General features: G+C 45.1%; 1 protein-coding gene across 2 annotated transcripts in view; it reads left to right on the top strand.

The window, feature by feature from the left end:
* The window catches only part of LOC147420700 (carboxypeptidase), a 108,880-nt gene that overhangs the window by 38,258 nt on the left and 52,055 nt on the right, over window positions 1-18,567 (top strand). The window lies entirely within an intron of this gene.

Below are 18,567 nucleotides of genomic sequence, written 5' to 3'. Positions count from 1 at the left end.
ACTAGACCAGGGTCGAGGAGGTCTAGACCAAGGACGAGGACAGGTTGGACCAGGGCGAGAGAGGACTAGACCAGTTGGACCAGGCTATAGGAGAACCGTGCAAGGCAAGGTCGGCAAAGCTAGGCGAAGCTAGATAAACCTAACTAGCTTCAAGATTTGCACCTCACAGAGTGAGATTTCAGTTGGGATCCTATCGTGGTCGTCAAAATGAGAGCAGCTGTAGCGCGGATAATGTGTCGTGCTCTCTACAGTGGGTGGTCCTTAGTGCAATGTGCGTGACAATCTCACTCAAACAAACTGAACAGAAAGGAAACAATAGACATCAACAGAGCTCACAAAGACACAACAGCAGACCAGAACATATGACTCGACTATCTCAAAGACTGATATAGACTCTGGCGTGACAGCACACTCAGCTCCAGCCCAGGACTCACAGGTACAATGGGGGTGTCGAGGCTCAGATGTGCAGGGATGGTAAAGATGTGCTCTGTGCATAGACTCACTCTAGACGACTACGTACAAGATAATCCCACTGGCCCAAAACGACTACTCATATGTACAACCATAAAGAGCCACCAACGGCTCATAAATGTCCAGTCAATTAAGTCTATCTCCAAACTGAGTGGTGGTGGTGACCTGGTCACGATGTCCACTAGACCACCGTCGGTACCCTGCCACGTGTCACCCCCCAGCCCAGAGAGTCCGTCCAGTGTGAACCAGACCAACTGTAACTAACTGTCCAACTGTCTGTCTGTCCTGTGAAGTGACACTGTAGCCCTGCGACACTCACACTTTATAGGTGCTGTCGTAATGCAAGAAGGCCATGTCATTGCTTACGAGAGTCGATTGTTCTCACGGCCGGAATTGACAGCATAGATTTATGAGAAAGAGCTTTTGGCTGTTATCCATGCTCTTACTCAGTGGCGGCACTACCTACCCGGAGCCGCTTTTACTGTCTTTACAGACCATCAGAGTTTGCGCTACTTCTTGTCACAGAAGCAGTTATCGGAAAAGCAGATGCGGTGGGCGAACATTTTGTCTCAGTTCACTTCCAGATTGTCCATGTTCAGAGACATAAGAATTTGGTGGCAAATGCTTTGTCTCGAAAGCCGTTGGTTCTAGCTATTTCTGTGATACATCATAGGAGCTTCGAGGATATGGTCGACCAGTATGCCACAGATCCAAATTTTGCAAACGTTTTCACACGGATATGGGATGGGGAGACAGTAGGCGGATATTCCATTCGGGATGGCTACTTGATGAGGAAAACCATGTTGTGCGTTACACAGCCGTTGAGGGAAAAGGTTATGCCTGAATGCCACTGTCCGCCTTTTACGGGTCATCGCGGCATTGCTACCACCATGAAAGGGGTAGAGAGATACTTCTTTTGGTCGAGACTCAAGAAGGATGTGGAAGAGTTTGTGCGCAGTTGCTTGGTATGCCAGAAGGTCAAGTTTGACAGGCATAAAGCACAGGGATTGTTACATTCTTTGCCTATACCCACCCGCCCTTGGGAAATTATTGCAATGGATTTCATTTTTGATCTCCCGAGAACACAGAGTGATTACGATGGTATCTGGACTCTTATAGACAGATTTTGCAAGAAGGCTCATTTCATTCCAATGAAGAAAACAGTCAAGCCAGATCACTTAGCGAGATTGTTTGTGGACCAGATTTTCAGATTACATGGCATGCCTGAGACGATTGTCTTCGACAGGGACCCCAGATTTACGAGTTTGTTTTGGAAGGCAATTTGGAAGAACATTGGCACGCAGTTGCAGTTCTCGTCATCGTTCCACCCGCAGACCGACGTGCAATCTGAGATTGCCAATTCAGTGGTTTTAGATTTCTTGAAGTCTTACATCTCAGATCAGAATACTCAATGGGAAACGTATCTACCTTTGGTGGAATTTGCCTACAATAACACGATACACTCTTCGACGGGGAAGGCGCCATTTGAGATTGTTGAAGGTGCTGCAAAGGTTCCACCTTTCCTAAGCACGTAAGATAAGATTTTTGAAGCGGATGAATACACGCACGACTTAGATACGCCTTTTGCCAAAGTCTGCGAGGCTTTGCAGAAATCTCAAGAACGATAGAAAAAGGCAGCAGATCGCCATCGTCGCGATTTGAAATTGAAGGAGGATGATTGGGTGCTCTTACGTTTTGAGAAGGCACGCCTGAGAAAGAAGAAGGGAAAGTGTCACAAACGGGAGCGCATAACAATATAAAATATACACGGATAAATAGAATTTATCACTTAATACTGAAGCCAAAGGATATAGAGAGAAATAGATAGAGAGGGAGATAGAGAGTGAGAAGATCGAGACAGTACTGGGGACCAGAAGATGGGCTGGTCCCCCCCCCCCCGTAATAGTATCTTTATTACTGAGGAGAAGTCTATACAAGCACTTTAACCGAACGTATTACCACGTTCGTTCTAGAATAAGACTTGATGGTTCCCGGAAGCCTCGGCTTCCGATTCGTAGGGCAAAACCCTATTCCAAGGAACTTCCGTTCCTTATTCCAAATCCTTGAGAACCAAGGTTCTCGCCTCTGGATCACACCTTCCAGACTCAGGGCATGGCATCCCTGCAACTCTTTTCCGACTCTGTTTCCAGAGTCCTGTTCCTGCATAATAACTCCGCTTTCTTGGACACGAAGTCCTTCCCTTGGGAATTTCAACTTCCGGATCACATCTTGAGAGTCTACCTCTCTTCGATCCGTGGATCTGCTTCCCAAAACTTGGGTACGAAACCCTTGGGCTGATCTGGCTCTAGTTCCTCAGAGCGCTTTTATCCTGCAGAGGCTCATGCCTTCCTCTGCTCCTACTCCCTCACGAAGAGGAAGTACACCTGCAATCAAATACTTAGAGATCATAACATAAAAAATCGTACCTTCGAAATCGCGACGCTTGTAACGCAACTCGGTTCTCGAAAAAACAATTCCCCGGAAGAGATCTCTGCATAGAAAATCCTCTCTTCCAATCCTACACACAAAAGAGGTGTGTTCTCGAGTTCCTTCTCGTAAATCAGCCCCGTCTACGACGTTTATGGGCTGAAAACAGAGAAAAACAGCAAGTTGTCGCGATGGAAACACGCTTCGTAGGCACTTCTTCGGAACTCGCGCACTGGGTCTTGGCGACATCGGGTACACTTGGGAAAGTCCTGGCCATCACTGGCAAATGTATTCTTTGTGGGTGAACTCTGCAGCAGCATCTCCTTCTTGCAAAAACCGATCCTCCCCTTTGAGTGAGGGAATTTCATAGCTCCTAGCCACGGGCACAAATAGCTCGTCGCGTAGAGATCACGGCCGTTTTTTTTTTCGCTGTTCTGCCAGAAAAAGAGAGAGAGAAAACACTGGCTGATTTGTTGCCTTATTTATTAGACGGCTGCCCACTTATTAAGTGGGCGGCTGGCATATTTTAAAAATAGTCTGAACCTGCCCAAAAACTCAATAAACCTTATAAGTTAAAAACAATGCTTTCGCAGCACTTCCCAGGCGTCCCTGGATGCAATCACATGCACAGTTTCAATGCAGACATAGACTTCCTCGCGAGAAAGCATTTGCTTTCCCGAAAGGCAATCCCGCTTTCTCAAAAAGCATCTGTTTTTCCTCAAAGTTTCCTTTGAACCCATCTTCATTCAAGTGCTTGCTTTTTCCTTGTGCACAATTCTAACATAGTTTGGAATTTCCTCCCCCGACTATGGATATTCCCTTTCCGATGCACCCGTCACCCACCTTGTGACGCATCAGGAATACCCATCACCTAGTCCTTTCCTACCGAACTTACGGTACAATCTCCTTCGCGATGCTCTATGTCACCCATCCTATGACGCATCAGAGATGTCCGTTCCCGGATGGTCGAATACTTCTTCCCGATGCTCCCCGTCACCCATCCGATGTGACGCATCAGAAGTACCCGTTCCTGGTGGCCTTACAGATATTCCCGTTCTTAGTGCTCCCGTCATTACTTTGACTGACGCACTAGGAATACTCTGTACTCGGATGTCTCCAGTGAGAAAAACCCTCTCACTTAAAATTCCAATAATTCATTTAGAATTATTTTTCCTAATGTTCCAAGCGAGAAAACCCTCCCACTTATAAATCCAATAATTCATTTAGAATTATTTTTATGTCAGATAAAGCCAATTTAGCAACAAAAAGGAGAGGCTTTTTCCAAAGCTTAGTATGAGATACTACGGACCTTTCCAAATCTCTGAAAAGATCAATGATGTCTCCTTCCGACTGAAACTGCCTGACACTTGGAGGATTCACAATGTATTTCATGTGAGTCTCTTGAAACCTTTTGAAGGTGATGTGCCTGATGATGGGGAGCCCGATGAGCAACCCGAAGTGGAAGCAAACGAGGAAATCCTTGTTCCTGAACAAATTTTGGCACATAAGGACACAAAGAATAAGGGTAAAGTAAGAAGGCGGTTCTTGGTTAAATTCAAGAACTATCCTGCATTGGATGCGAAGTGGATGGAGGAGGAAGACCTAGCAGATACTCCTCAGATTGTGAAACTTTACCTTGAAGCTTTTGGTTTAGCATAGTCTATTCTAAATGGAACCCCGAATTCAGCTTGGCTGTAGACCTGGTGCAGTGGGATGCACAAGAGGGCAGATACTCCGCTCCTTTGTCAACAGATGCCTTGATTTTAGAATACCAGAGTCACTGATGTCTCTTTGAGCTTCAGGGATAGTGAGAGCTGACAGTATTCTGCTGTATGACTTTATGAAATGGAATTCCGGAATATGAAACTAATTTGTTCTTGACTTGTTTTTAAGTGCAGGAACTGATAGACGAAATGACTGCAGCATTTTGGTCTAAATGATCTCGAATAGACATGGTTGCAATAGGGGTTAGTCAATTGGGCATCGATGAGATCCTGAGTGGATCTAGATGCGATTGCCAGCCCTCCACACCTCCAATTATGACCCCTGCACAGATAACTACATCTATGGCAGTCAAGTTCTGATTCAAAGAAACAAGTTACGACAGCAGAATAGGAGTTCATGGCTGTCATGCATGGTTGGTTGTCACGTGATGAGAAGCGCAGCTTGAAGCAATGTCTGCAGCTTGTCTGAACTCCTGGGGTGAAAGCCTCAAGTGGTGAAAATTGCAGCGAGTAGTCTCAAGAAGTCTGAAGAGAGAGAGAGAGAGAGAGAGAGAGAGAGAGAGAGAGAGAGAGAGAGAGAGAGAGAGAGAGAGAGAGAGAGTCTCCTGAACCAATCAACCTTGGCAATGAGTAACTAAATGTGTATACAATGGAAGCAAGGGTTGGCTATATAGCAATCCTAGTAAATTGCCCTACCCAAGACTTTGACAAATAAGTAAAATAAATACCTAAAGGCCAAACTAAATAATGAGATCACATTAGGCAGTTCACTTGAGATGCCTAAACTTTAACACCCTCTCTGCAGCTCATAGTAGACATCAATAGTGAGACCAAGTCGATGAAGAAGCTACCATGGACACCCCAGTAGTGGCCACCAACTGGATACACCTCGGTGTTGCTCTCCTCAACTTTGTACCTGAAAGTAATGCCATCTCGAGCATCAGTTGCCTTTGTAGAAACTTAAAACTGTAGACCATACTACGTCCAATAATCCCCATTCGTGAACTATGAACACATCACATCCAAAATATAAAACTCCAAGATAATGAATTGTTGGAACACATCCTGTCCATAATCTGACCAACAACAATGAATTGGCGCACTCATCCATAGTGTTTTAGACGTCTAATTGGTTCTTGCCAGATGCATGTGCATTGAACTCCGACCTACGGGTCCAAACACCAAGAACTTGAACTCCATCACAAGGGTCCAAATTAATTATAGGGAGCACTGCTTGCCCCTCTCTGCCACTCACAAGCCTCTCTCTAGCTGAAGCTAGTGGTGACACCTGTCATTTGACTAGAAATCTGACGTCGAGGCCACTGTGGCCACCGCCACGAGTGCCATGCTGATCTCCTCTGTCAAATCTTCATTTCCGTAATCTCTGTCCAGCTTTCCTTTATCCTTGTCTTCAAGTGAATTCTTGCTTTTGCCTTTGGCTTCAATCTCTCACGTCAAACAAAGCGTCGAATCACAATCATGACTATAATAGACTTGGACACTCCAAGTCAAGAATCAATCGCGACAGCACCAAATAACCACTTCAAAACAATTCACAGATCACAATAGATTTGCACTGGCCCGGCGGAGTTCCGTGCCTAGAGATATTGGCCCCAAAGACTGGCCCCCCTTTCGGTATTTCTTTATGTATTAACTCAATTGTCAAAGTACGGTTAGGGTTTCACTCTCAGACTCTGCGTCCAGATGCTTTAAGAAGTGAGCCCTAATACGCGTATTTAAATGTTACAAGGGATGCCCAAAAGCAGAGCCCCAAAAGCTTGAAATCAAAAGCAGTTTCTCTCTCTCTCTCTCTCTCTCTCTCTCTCTCTCTCTCTCTCCATGAGAGCAAAATAAAGCAATTCAACTCTCTTTCTCTCTCTCCAAATCTTTGCGTGGCCAAAAGCTGCAAAAAAAAAACGTCGCTAGTTGCTATTTGTAGCCTCCGCAAAATCCGGGAATCCCTACCTGCTGCCATGTGGCACTGGCGCTAGCCTTTTTAGGGTTTCCAGCCACTTAGGGTTTCAGCCAGCAGTTAGGATTAGGGTTTCCAGAAATTAGGGTTTTCTGAAAATTAGGGTTTTTGGCATAAATTAGGGTTTGTAGGATTTTTAGGATTTCTGGCAGAAATTAGGGTTTTTGCTGCCGGTAGCCACATCATCACTTTGTGACAATGACTGTGGTCGTACCTCCCGGGTATCGAGGCAGTCGAACTGAGTACTGATATTGCCATCCTTGTCCAACTGACCTTTGCCGTTGTCCTCTAGCGAACTCCGACATTTGCTTTTGACTTCACAAACTCAAGCCAAACAATTTGTCGGGTTCCTTGAGAACTGTGCCGATGCATAGGCCGCTAAATGGATGGTTGACGATCCGTTATCCATAGCCACTTGTTGCTTTTGGTTGCTGTTGTCGCGGGTGCTCGAGCAAGGGAAGGCCGTTTTGAAGTTGCAAGATCTGGAAACTTGCACTCCTCGCACTCCAAGGGCCACAAAATTCCTCCAAGCCGCAAATATAACCAAGCCGATCCACTCCTCTGCACTAATCCCAAGCCGATCCACACCCTCTCCACAGAGAGATCCACACGAAGTGGGCTCCGCAAACTCTGCTTCTCCCAAGCTGCTCGTCAAAAAGCACTTCAATGGTGGAGAAATGTGCACCAAGCCGGCTCCTAAACACATTAGGACGCCGAAGTCTCTCCTTCCAAGCCAATTGGCTGCTGAATCATGTCCCAAAAAGTTCCTCTGATTGGCTTCAAGGTGGCAAGACCAAAACTGCGAGCAGCATTTCAAAACGCTGCAGACATTGCGCTGCTTTCGTTGAAGTTTTTCCGTCGCCAGCAGTAGGCTGCCCATGCAACGTTTTGAAACGCAGTAGGGCACGGAAGGCAAAGAACATGGGCAGAAGAGACGGGGGAAGGGTGAGCGCCAAGGCTGCAGTGTTTTGAAACGCTGGCAAGCTGAGGGCGCCGCTTGCAAGAAACATGCAGGATCGCAGGGCATTGGGGCAGCGTTTCTCTTGAGCTGTGTGGCCGGGAAGAGGGGCAACGCCCGTTGCTGCTGCAGGCTGCCTGTCATAAAACGCCAGCATAAAACGCAAGCAGAGGGAAAACGCGACCAAGCCAATCGCACACGCTTTCTCCTCCGGGGCAGCCTTGCTCCGCCAAGGTCAACGAGCGCGAAGCTCGACCGCTCGCTCTGATACCACGTCAATGTCGACGATGTGGAAGCGTAGAGACCAAGGGGAGTGAGCACGCGAGAGAGAGAGAGAGAGAGAGAGAGAGAGAGAGAGAGAGAGAGAGAGAGAGAGAGAGAGAGAGAGACTCCTGAACCAATCAACCTTGGCAATGAATAACTGAATGTGTATACAATGGAGGCAAGGGGTTGCTTATATAGGAATCCTAGTAAATTGCCCTACCCAAGACTTTGACAAATAAGTAAATTAAATATCTAAAAGCCAAACTAAATAATGGGATCACATTGGGCAGTTCACTTGAGATGCCTAAACTTTAACACCCCGTTGGCGCCATTGTGTACGTGACCATGGTACTTTTAGTTCATGGTAGAGCGATGTGGACTACTCTAGAGATCGATGATACAATGGCTGGTGTGATGTGCATCTATGCCCCCACTCCAGCCCAGAAGAGAGCCGACTTTTTGCAGCAGATTTTACATGTATTGACTATTGTGGATTCATGGGCTTTTGGTGGTGATTTCAACAACGTAGAGACCAGTAGGACTGGCGAGCTCTTCAGCCCCCATCCTTACCATATGTAGCACCGTGTGAGAGAGATGCATGGGACAGATCCCTTTGCAGTTTCTAGTACAGATGTCTAGCATATCTCATATGTGGCTCGCACTCCATAGTCATTGTAGTTTTTGTGGGGTTTTAGATGGCAATCGGGTCGTCTACTAGAGCGACTAAATAGATTTTAATCCCATGGTGGGACAGATATGGACTGGCACAATGCTCTCTAATCATGCACCAATTTCTTTGCATTTGAATTTTGAGACTTCCTCTATGCCTACATGAGAATTGCGCATACTTGACTTGGTGTTAGAGGATGCTTCATTGTCTCAGTTGATTCAGGATATTTGGGCACGCACTAGTTTTGCATATCCAGCATCCCATCTGCTTACATGCATCACTGCGTCTTCTCAGGCTTGCAGACAGACAGCTGCAAAGCGGCAATGACGCCTGTTTTGCAAGGAGCGTGACTTACAAGACCGCTTGAGTTGCATACGCCGGCAGCTTGAGGAGTTTCCAAGAGATGAGTTCTTGAGTGAGTGCGAGGTTGACACCAGAGAGACACTTAGTCACATTCAGATTGAGAAATCTAAATTTGCCTATCATGCTTCGGTCTCGACATGGATATCCAAAGCGGATAAGATGAATAAGGATTTCTTCGCCCACTTCCAGGAGCATCCCAAGGGGACTTCCATTAGAGCCTTACGTGATTCTGAATAGGTTACATACGGATCCTAATGAGGTCCTTGACATAGCTTCATATTATTTTCAGCATTTTTTTACTGTTGATCAACTTACTGATGATATTTTGCATGCCAGAGAGGAGGTTTGGTCTCATTTGCAACCCGCGGTTGCAGAGGTTATGTCCCATACGTTACTAGGCCCCTTCTCTATGCAGGAGATGCATGACGCAGTGGTTGGCCTAAATGATGCCTCATGTCCCGGAGAAGATGGACTGACTAGACAACCCTTTTTGCATTTATGGAATGTTCTTAGCCCCCTTAAGCTTTCAGGTTTGCAGCACATATTTGACACAGGAGAGATGCCCGTCTCTATGTGTTCCGAGACTTATTTCTCATATATCGAAAGGCAGAGATGGATCGGCCCTTCGATACTGGAGACTGATCATCCTCATGTCTTCCGTGTATAAGATCTTTGCTCGCATGATCAGTATACGCTTCAAACCCTTCATGCCCGATCCCATCCATGCTTCGCAAATAGGTTTTGTGTAGGACCATTGTATTTTAGATATCATCCTCACTTTCTATGAAGCAATCGAGTGGGCTCGTCAGACAGATCAACCTATAGCGTTCATGCTTCTTGCTTTTGAGAAGGCTTATGATAAGAGTAGATTGGGGTTTCTTAAAGGGCACTATTCAAAGGATGGGTTTTCCCTTGGAGTGGATCAGAGGTGTATCTGCATTATACCATACTGCTTCCAGTGTTGTCACATTCAGAGGCCATGGCGTTTTCCTATGTCTCATTCCATTCGCCATGGATGTCCCTTGGCTGCCTACTTTCAATTTGCTTGAATTTTTCCCGATTTTTGCAGTTTTGCTCTCAAGACTTGTTCGTGAGCTCCTCAATCTTTGCTCGATTTGCTAAGGCTTGCAATGTTTTGCTGAGGTCATGTCGCTCTTCTTGTGCCACAGGAACTATGCCTTTGGCTGACTCGCCAGATTTGTTGGATTTGAAATATGCAGATGATACCATGTGTCACGAGTCTGTGGCAACTTTACTTGTTGATTTCTTTTTGGGGGAATTTTATTTGACTTGTTTTAAAGCACCCCTCTGGAAATGCCAATGCCCGAGTTGCATGGTGTGAGGCGGACAGTGAGAGTCTAAGCCGGACGGCCAGTGAGCACTAAAGTTGAACAAATGGACTAAGGTTAGCCACGGTGGGGCTACGAGTGTAAATCACCTGACAGCTGGCCGACATTGCATTTTCTGATGTGGTTCCAGTGGTGATTGATGGTCAAACGACCAGTGTGAGTGCCGTGGAAGCATCTCCTAAAATTTAGAGAATTGCTATTTTGGGCCGTGAAATGTGTTCGCGTCATTAGCTCTGGAATGACAAGGGGAACATTTTATTGCTCTGCTGCCAAGTCAACTGACGCACTAGTTGAGATATTTTTAGCCAAGTTGGCCAAAGTCGGAAACTGGGCGAGGTGTCAGCTCGTGAGCAATTCTTCCACTTCGGGAGAGCTAGGCGAGTTGTTTATCAGCAAAAGGGGCGCCATTTTCAGCCACAGGCGGATTGCAACAGGTGAAGAGCTATGGAGTGCTTCCTTTCCCTCTTATGTACAATGCGGTGCCAGGAGTGATGCCCTGCACGCTACGCTCTGCCCTCTCTCTCCCCTACGAGCAGTTCTGTTATGCCCCACTAGTGGGCTTCTCATTTGACCAATGTACAGTTGTGTGGGTTCATGCGTGATTGCTGAGGCAAGAGCCTCTTTCACAGGTACTGGATTAGCTAGTGGCTAATCCCCCGCAGGTACAAGTGAATTCAGAGAGGTTTCACGTGAGAAATCTCGTCCGATTCATAGGGCAAGTAGCCCTACAGGTGTGGGAGCTCGAGGACTTGCTAGGATGCGACCGGCACGCGAAACGGAGCCCGAAACAGGGAATTACAGCGTGCTGTGTATTTTTGCAGGTTTAGGGTTTCGGCCCTAAACGGTCCCTAATACCCCAGGAGGTTCGGGGACGCGAGGGGAGCGCTGTAGAGGTGATCTGGCGCATTTTCGGGGCAGACAACAGAGAATTCAGCGTGTTGCAGATTCTCGCCAGGTTTTGCAAAGTGCCCATATGTGTCGGGAAAGTCATCTAATGCGTGGGGATACTGACTGTGAAGGGTCCTAGTACGGTTATGCTGCCGAAATAGGGCCAGAACAGATGGAATTCAGCCCAGATTGTGCGGGGCAGCTTGTAGGGAATCACAGGTTTTATTCCCTCTGTTAATGAATAAAGAAATACCGAAAGGGGCGCCAACCTTTGGGGCCTACAGGTGTCGTTGTCTACGTGGAAGCATTCTAGCTTCCTGGCCGTGCTATTTGTCTTGAAGTGTAATTCAGTCTCAGTTACAGGTTCCTTTTAAGTCATTGCTTTGTGTTGTAAAGTCAAGTGTTGAAGAATCGGGTGAAAGCTAACGTCTACCGCCCTACAGGCCGGTTTCACCATGCTCTTTGCTCGATATGACACATCCACCATAGACAGTCATCAGGATGCTCTTGCTACCTTCTGCATGGCCAGTGGTGCTCTCATAAACTCACACAAGTCTTTTGGTTTTCTTGTAGGAGTGGATGAGGATTGTCAGCGCGGTGCGCAAGGTAATTTCACTTGGCTACCTTGAGGGCGGACTTGCAGATATTTGGGTTTCCATGTCGGCATTGATGTGTCAGTTGAGCAATAGTTTGCGCTCGTGCTACAGTCAACAGGAAGAAACTTTGCCATTGGTCATCCTTGCATTTATCTTTGGCTAGAAGAGCCCTTTTGGTGAATTGTGTTCTCCTTGCGACGGATTGGTTCACCACATCCTATATGACTCTTCACTCTCGCATCATGGCGTGTTTGAGGCGTCTTGTATGCCACTTTGTGTGGGGCTTGGATGGTTCTGCTGACACTCAACCCCAAGTCCATTGGGACAAAGTCATTTTGCCTAGAGGGGAGGGAGGATTGGGGATTATTGATCCAAATATGCAGAGCAAGTGAAACAGGCTCGTAGACTCTCTAAAGGGCGGTAAACTTTGGCTTTCACCCGATCTTCACACTGTTTAACTTTACTTGTACTTTACGACACAAAGAAACTTCACGAATAAACCTATGACCGGGATTCAACACTTCATAACAAATCAGGACTTGGCAGCTAGAGTGCTCCCAAGAAGACGACGACACCCTGTTGGTCCCAAAGGTAGGCGCCCCTTTCGGTATTTCTTTATTCTTATTGCACTTGAGAAAAACCAGTAAACTTCTACAAACTGTCCCACTTTTATCAAGCTGAAATTCGCCTACTCTAGCCCAATTTCGGCAGCATAACTACAGTAGAAGTCTCCAAGGACAACACGCATTGTAGAGCACTATACAAAACTTGGCAAGAAATTACAGCACGCTGAATTCTCTGTTTTTGGCCCCAATTTTCGCCAAAATATATGTTCAGTGATTCCTTGAGATCTGTAGGCATCAAAACTAGCCAAAGCCCTAAACCTGCAAACAATCACAGCAACCTGTAATTCTCTCCTTTGCGCACCGATTCGCGTGCCGATCACTTCTGTGGGTAGTCCTTGAGCTCCCGCACCTGTAGGGTAACTTGCCCTTTGAATTAGACGAGATCCCTCGAGGGAAATCTCTCTTGTCTTGCAGTTTAGGTGCGAAACCCTAAACCTGCAAAAAAACATAGCATGCTGTAATTTTCTGTTTCGCATCAATTTGAGCGGAGCAAACATATCTACGCATGTCTCAGAAGCTCCCGCACGCAATGAGACAGTTCTCTTTTGAATCGGACGAATTTCCACGCAAGAAAACTCTACGTTTTTGTAATCTGTTGCCATCGAACTGTTCATACCTGTGGGCGATTAGCAGTTAGCTAATTTGGTTCCTGTACCAAAGGCTATTGCCTTGGCAAACGCACATAAAAATCCCAGAACCGTACATGGTCATCTGAGAAGCCCAATTAGAGGGGCATTACCATATGTGCAAAGGGGAGAGAGAGATGCATGAGAGCAAATCATCGCGCTACATGAGACAAGGGAGAAGGCAAGCTTTCCGTTGAAGCTGTGATCACCTGCACCCACTACTCACACACACATTGTGGAGCACTTATGCAAAAATCAGCCTCCAGCCTCAATTTTGGGCGCCCCCAGCTGGGATGAGCTCTTCCGGAAGTGTGTGTGGCCTACAGGTTGCTCTCCTGATGCCATGTGTCCAGTTTGCTCCTTTGGGTTTAAATCCTAGTTACCCACCAACTTATAAGGTCCTGCCAAGGGACTCTTACGGTTGAAACTCTCAGCCAATTGCCATTTCACACTAACCATGCACGGGCATTTGTAATTTCAACAAGAGGGTCCCAAAAATTAAATAAAAAATAAAGGGAATGAAACCAACAAATATATATAGTGGTTGTCACAGTCTCCTGAGAGCAAGGCATAGCTTGTGAAGCTTATAGTACACGGATTGTTTCCATGAGCACAGCCTTGGAAACAATTTTTGCACCATATTTTGTCACATACCTCTCCTCGTTTTGGATCTCTAGATGCTGCGAGTGTTTCGCGCCCGACCATCAATTTCATCTTCACAGATGCACCCTTGGATACATCCCATTTATGCATTGCTTGCTTCGGATTTGGAAGGAATTACGTCTTGCTTTCACCTGCCTCCTTGTGTCGAGAAGGTGTAACAGAGTTGGACACTCTGTAAACAGACTTGGACACTCCAAGTCAAAAATCTACCGCAACAGCACCAAATAACCACTTCAAAACAGTTCATAGTTCACAATTTATTCGACACTGGCCATGCGGAGTTCCGTACCTAGAGATATTGGCCCCAAAGACTGACACCCTCTTTCGGTATTTCTTTTTGTATTAATCTGAGTTCAAAGTACAAGAGTGCGGGCAGGCGCTCACACTCAGACTCTACGTCCAGATGCTCTGAGTTGTGAGAGGCCTGCTCACATATTTAAAGTTACAAGGAATGCCAAAAGTAGAGCCCCAAAAGCTGAAAATCAAAAGCTTTCCCATAAAGCAAAGGCTCTTTCTCTCTCTTGCTTATAAAAATAAAGCAAGTGCCAAAAAGTTGTCCATATTTAGCTTTTAAAAATAAAGCAGAAAAACTCTCTCTCTCTCTCTCTCTCTCTCTCTCTCTCTCTCTCTCTCTCTCTCTCTCTCTCCCAACTTGCGTAGAAAAAGCGAGTCCAACTGCTGCCGCAAATCACGGAGGTCCGTACAGCCTTCCACGAGGCAGCCTTTCTGCGTTTTACGTTGCAGCCAGCCAGTCAGCATTTCAGCGTTAGGATTTCAACAGAATTAGGGTTTCCGATTTTAGGGTCAGGGTTCAACAAAATTAGGGTTTCCAATTTTAGGGTTAGGGTTTCAGCAGAATAGGGTTTCTAGCAGCCACGTCATCACTTCGTGACATACCCCCCTCTTGAAAGCATTGTAATCGCCCTCGATTACGCCGGCAAAACAGACAGAGGCCATAAACCGTCTTAGCAGACATTGATTGTTAGTACCTACGCACTAGGAACACACATCTAGCACATGTACCAATCAACAGTCACATTACACGACATCACAGGACATCACATGACATTCAACATTCATTCAGATCTTAGACCATGATTTATCGGCAATGTAGCTAGCAATCGCATCTAGATCCACTCAAGACCTCATCGATGCCCGATTGACTAACCCCTATTGCAACCATGTCTATTCGAGATCATTTAGACCAAAATGCTGCAGTCATTTCGTCTATCAGTTCGTGCACTTAAACAAGTCAAGAACAAGTCAGTTTCATATTTTTCGGAATTCCATTTCATAAAGTCATCCAGCATAATACTGTCAGCTCTCAGTATCCCTGAAGCTCAAAGAGATATTAGTGACTCTAGTATTCAAAAATCGTGGCATCTGTTGACAAAGGAGCGGAGTAACTCCCCTCTTGTGCAAACCCACTACACCAGATCTCCGGCCAAGCTGAATTCTGGGTTTCATTTGGAATAGACTATGCTAAACCAAAAGCTTCAAGGTGAAGATTCACATTCCGAAGAATATCTGCTAGGTCTTCCTCCTCCATTTGCTTCGCATCCAATGCGAAGTAGGTCTTGAATTTAACCAAGTACCGTCAGTTCGTTTTACCTTCTTACTTTCTTTCTGTGCCAATGTCTGTTCAGGAACGAGTATCTGCTCGTTTTCGTCCATTTCGGGTTGTTCATCATCAAGCACATTGCCTTCAAAAGACTTCAAGAGACTCACATGAAAAACATTGTGAATCCTCCAAGTATTCTAGCAGCTTCAGTCCAAAGGAGACATCATTTATCTTTTCGCAAAACCTCGAAAGGTCCACACTATGTCATGCTAAGCTTACAAAGAAGCCGCTCCTTTCCCTTTTGTTTTCTTTCTCGGTTGTGCCTTCCCATAATGTAAGAGCACCCAATTCTTTTCCTTCAATTTCAAATCGCGACAATGGCGATCTGCTGCCTTTTTCTGTCTTTCCTGAAATTTCTGCAAAGCCTTCCTGACCAAGTCCCTCGTGAACTGGTTGGCTTCAAAGAAAAATTTTATCTTCCGCGCTAAGGGTAGAACCTTCGTAGCAAATTCAAAAAAATCTCAAATCGCATCTTCCCCATCAAAGATCAAACGTGTTTCTATATGCATATTCCACCAAATGTAAAAACCTTTCCCAAGTAGTCTTCTGATCCAACCAAGAAGACTTCAACAAAGCCAGTACCACTAAATTAGCAATCTCTGATTGTCCGTCAGTGTGCGGATGGAACGAGAACTGCAACCGCGTGCCTATGTTCTCCCAAATAACCGTCCAAAACAAACTCGTGAACCTGGGGTCCTGTCGGAGACAATCGTCTCAGGCATGCCATGTAATCTGAAGACCTGGGCAATAAACAATCGTGCCCACAATGTGTTCTCGGGAGATGAAATCCATTGCAATAATCTCCCAAGGCGGGTGCGTATGGTGAAAAGGCTGTAACAATCCCTGTGCTTTACGCCTGTCAAACTTGACCTTTGGGCATACCAACCAACTGCGCACAAACTCGTCCACATCCTTCTTGAGTCTCGGCCAAAAAAAAGTATCTCTCTACCTCTTTCAAGGTGGTAGCAATGCATCGGCGACACGTAAAAGGCGGACAGTGACATTCGGTTAGACTCGCATCATCTATGAAAACCGTAAAATCAGCTCCGAGTAGGTAATGTCGCCACTGAATAAGAGCATGGAAGCCGCCAAAAGCTCTTTCTCACAAATCTGTGTTGTCAATTCTGGCCTTGAGAACAATCGGCTCTCGTAGGCAATGACATTGGCCTTCTTGCATTAAGACCGCATCCACACTACGACCACAAGTATCACAATATACGTGAAACGATTTCTGCAAGTCCGGCAAAGTCAAAACTGGTCCCGTAGTCAATTTCTCTTTCAAAATCTGAAAGGCAGTCACCTCTGTGGGTCCCCACGAGAAAGGGACTCCTATCTGTGTCAAGATATGCAAAGGGGAAGCAACCTCTGCAAACTTTCGAATGAACCGCCTATAGTACGAACACAGAAGGTTCTAGCTTCATGGACATTCTTAAAATCGGGCCAATCACGGATAGTCTCTATCTTGGCCGGATCCATCTGCACTCCTGACACAATGTGTCCTAAAAAGTGTATCTATGGTAGGAAAAATTCACTTTTCTTCACTAACTTGTGATCTTGTAATGCCTGAAAGACTTGAAGCAGATGGGGATTTCTAATCACCGAGCACAAAAAATCGAGCGAAGACAAATTCGAGCAAATTGATACAATAGCAACAATGGTGAAAGAAAAAAATTATGTCATGCACATTACTTTCACTACACATATCTAACACTCAATCGACAAAAAATGAGATTTTAGAACCAATATGAAAATTGAATACCCGAGGCACAAGCAATCTCTTCATATTTGAAACATATACAATTCAATTCCATGTGGCGCACCTCCTCTCAAAAATGCTAAAAGAAAAAAATAATGTCAACAATGGTGAAAGAAAAGAATTATGTCATGCACATTACTTTCACTACACAAATCTAACACTCAATCGACAAAAAAGGAGATTTTAGAACCAATATAAAAATTGAATACCCGAGGCACAAGCAATCTCTTTATACTTGAAACATATACAATTCAATTCCATGTCTCATACCTCCTCTCAAAAATAAGTTGTAAAAATTTTGGCAAGCTCCATTTTACTAATTACCAAAAGTTCAAGTCAAAACTTCTTGTTTCACCTAAGTTCGTTGGCAGCTTGTGTAGCATTGGCTTCTAAGCTGCCTCTTAATTCTCCGAGCCCTCCTAATTGCAAATTTAAGAATAAAGTAAAGCTTGAAGACAGGACCTCCAAATTGGTGCTTTATCTGATCATTTTGCTTTTGGAGCCACTTTCCTTGAGACAATTTCTTGCCTAACGAGTCTATTGTGAGATCAGTAGACAAAAACGTACACTAGAGCCGACCAAAGCCAAATGCAAGTTCTTCTACAGAGGAAAGGCCCAAGTCTGAGTTGCATTTGCCTGTTGGATACAGAGATAAAGTCATGAAGCAACAATTCCTTAAAACTTCTATATTGTGAGTGCTCAACAATTCACTGTTAAAAACACCCAAGGCCATGGCACAACTAGAGAATAATCTAATCCTAGGATATCCATGCAAGATTGAAAGAATCTTTTAGTCCTAGCTCAGAGAATGGTGATTTACAACTTCCAAAGCCTGCCATATCTTTTGCAGCAATAGAAACAAGAGCAACCATCACAGGAACAGAGGTACAAAAGAACTGTTTTTTCTACATGCCGACGTCTATGGCTACAATCCAATGTCCTTCCAATCTGTCACAATACTGTTGTCTGTGACACTTAGGATAAATATGAACGTCATTAGCGCTATGGGGTATACCATGTTGGAATGAATCGAGAGTGTTGGTTCGAATCTTGACTTATGTTGAATAGAGTTCGTGCTCATTCGTAGCCTGCCCTAGTTTGGATCTCGAGCTGTGTTAAACAGAGTTCATGCTCATTTGTAGCCTATGTTCAAACATGTTTGGTGGAACGAACTGTTGACTGGTTAATCTACTAAAGTAGGTTGTCCCCGCGGCTACATGGCAGGCTCTCAAGGATCCCATATCCTTGAGAGTCTGATATTTAGCAAGAGCCAGATTGTGTGGTCGTGATCCTATGGACAGGAAGCAGTAAATGGGCAAAACGCAGCAATTGTAGGTGCGAGTGAGAAAAGCGACAACAAAAATAAATTATTCACAAAAGCTTGGAATCCAACTCATTTTGACAAATCCTATTTTTTTCAAGGGAAAATTATCAAAGTACCTCAAAGTACCCCTCATATTTTAGAAATTCTCAAAATACCCTTGTATCTATTTTGGTTGGATTCTTCAATATTTTCTAATCTTCATTCCTTTTTGACAATTGAGATCCGTTTTTGAGTGCTTAGCATGGAGTTTGTCACAGATTACCTCACAA

This window comes from Adiantum capillus-veneris, chromosome 28 (assembly GCF_014529385.1).
Source record: "Adiantum capillus-veneris isolate H3 chromosome 28, ASM1452938v2, whole genome shotgun sequence".
In the NCBI taxonomy this organism is placed as follows: Eukaryota; Viridiplantae; Streptophyta; class Polypodiopsida; order Polypodiales; family Pteridaceae; genus Adiantum; species Adiantum capillus-veneris.
Note: the sequence above shows the minus strand (reverse complement) of the source record. Positions and strands in the feature narration are given on the sequence as shown.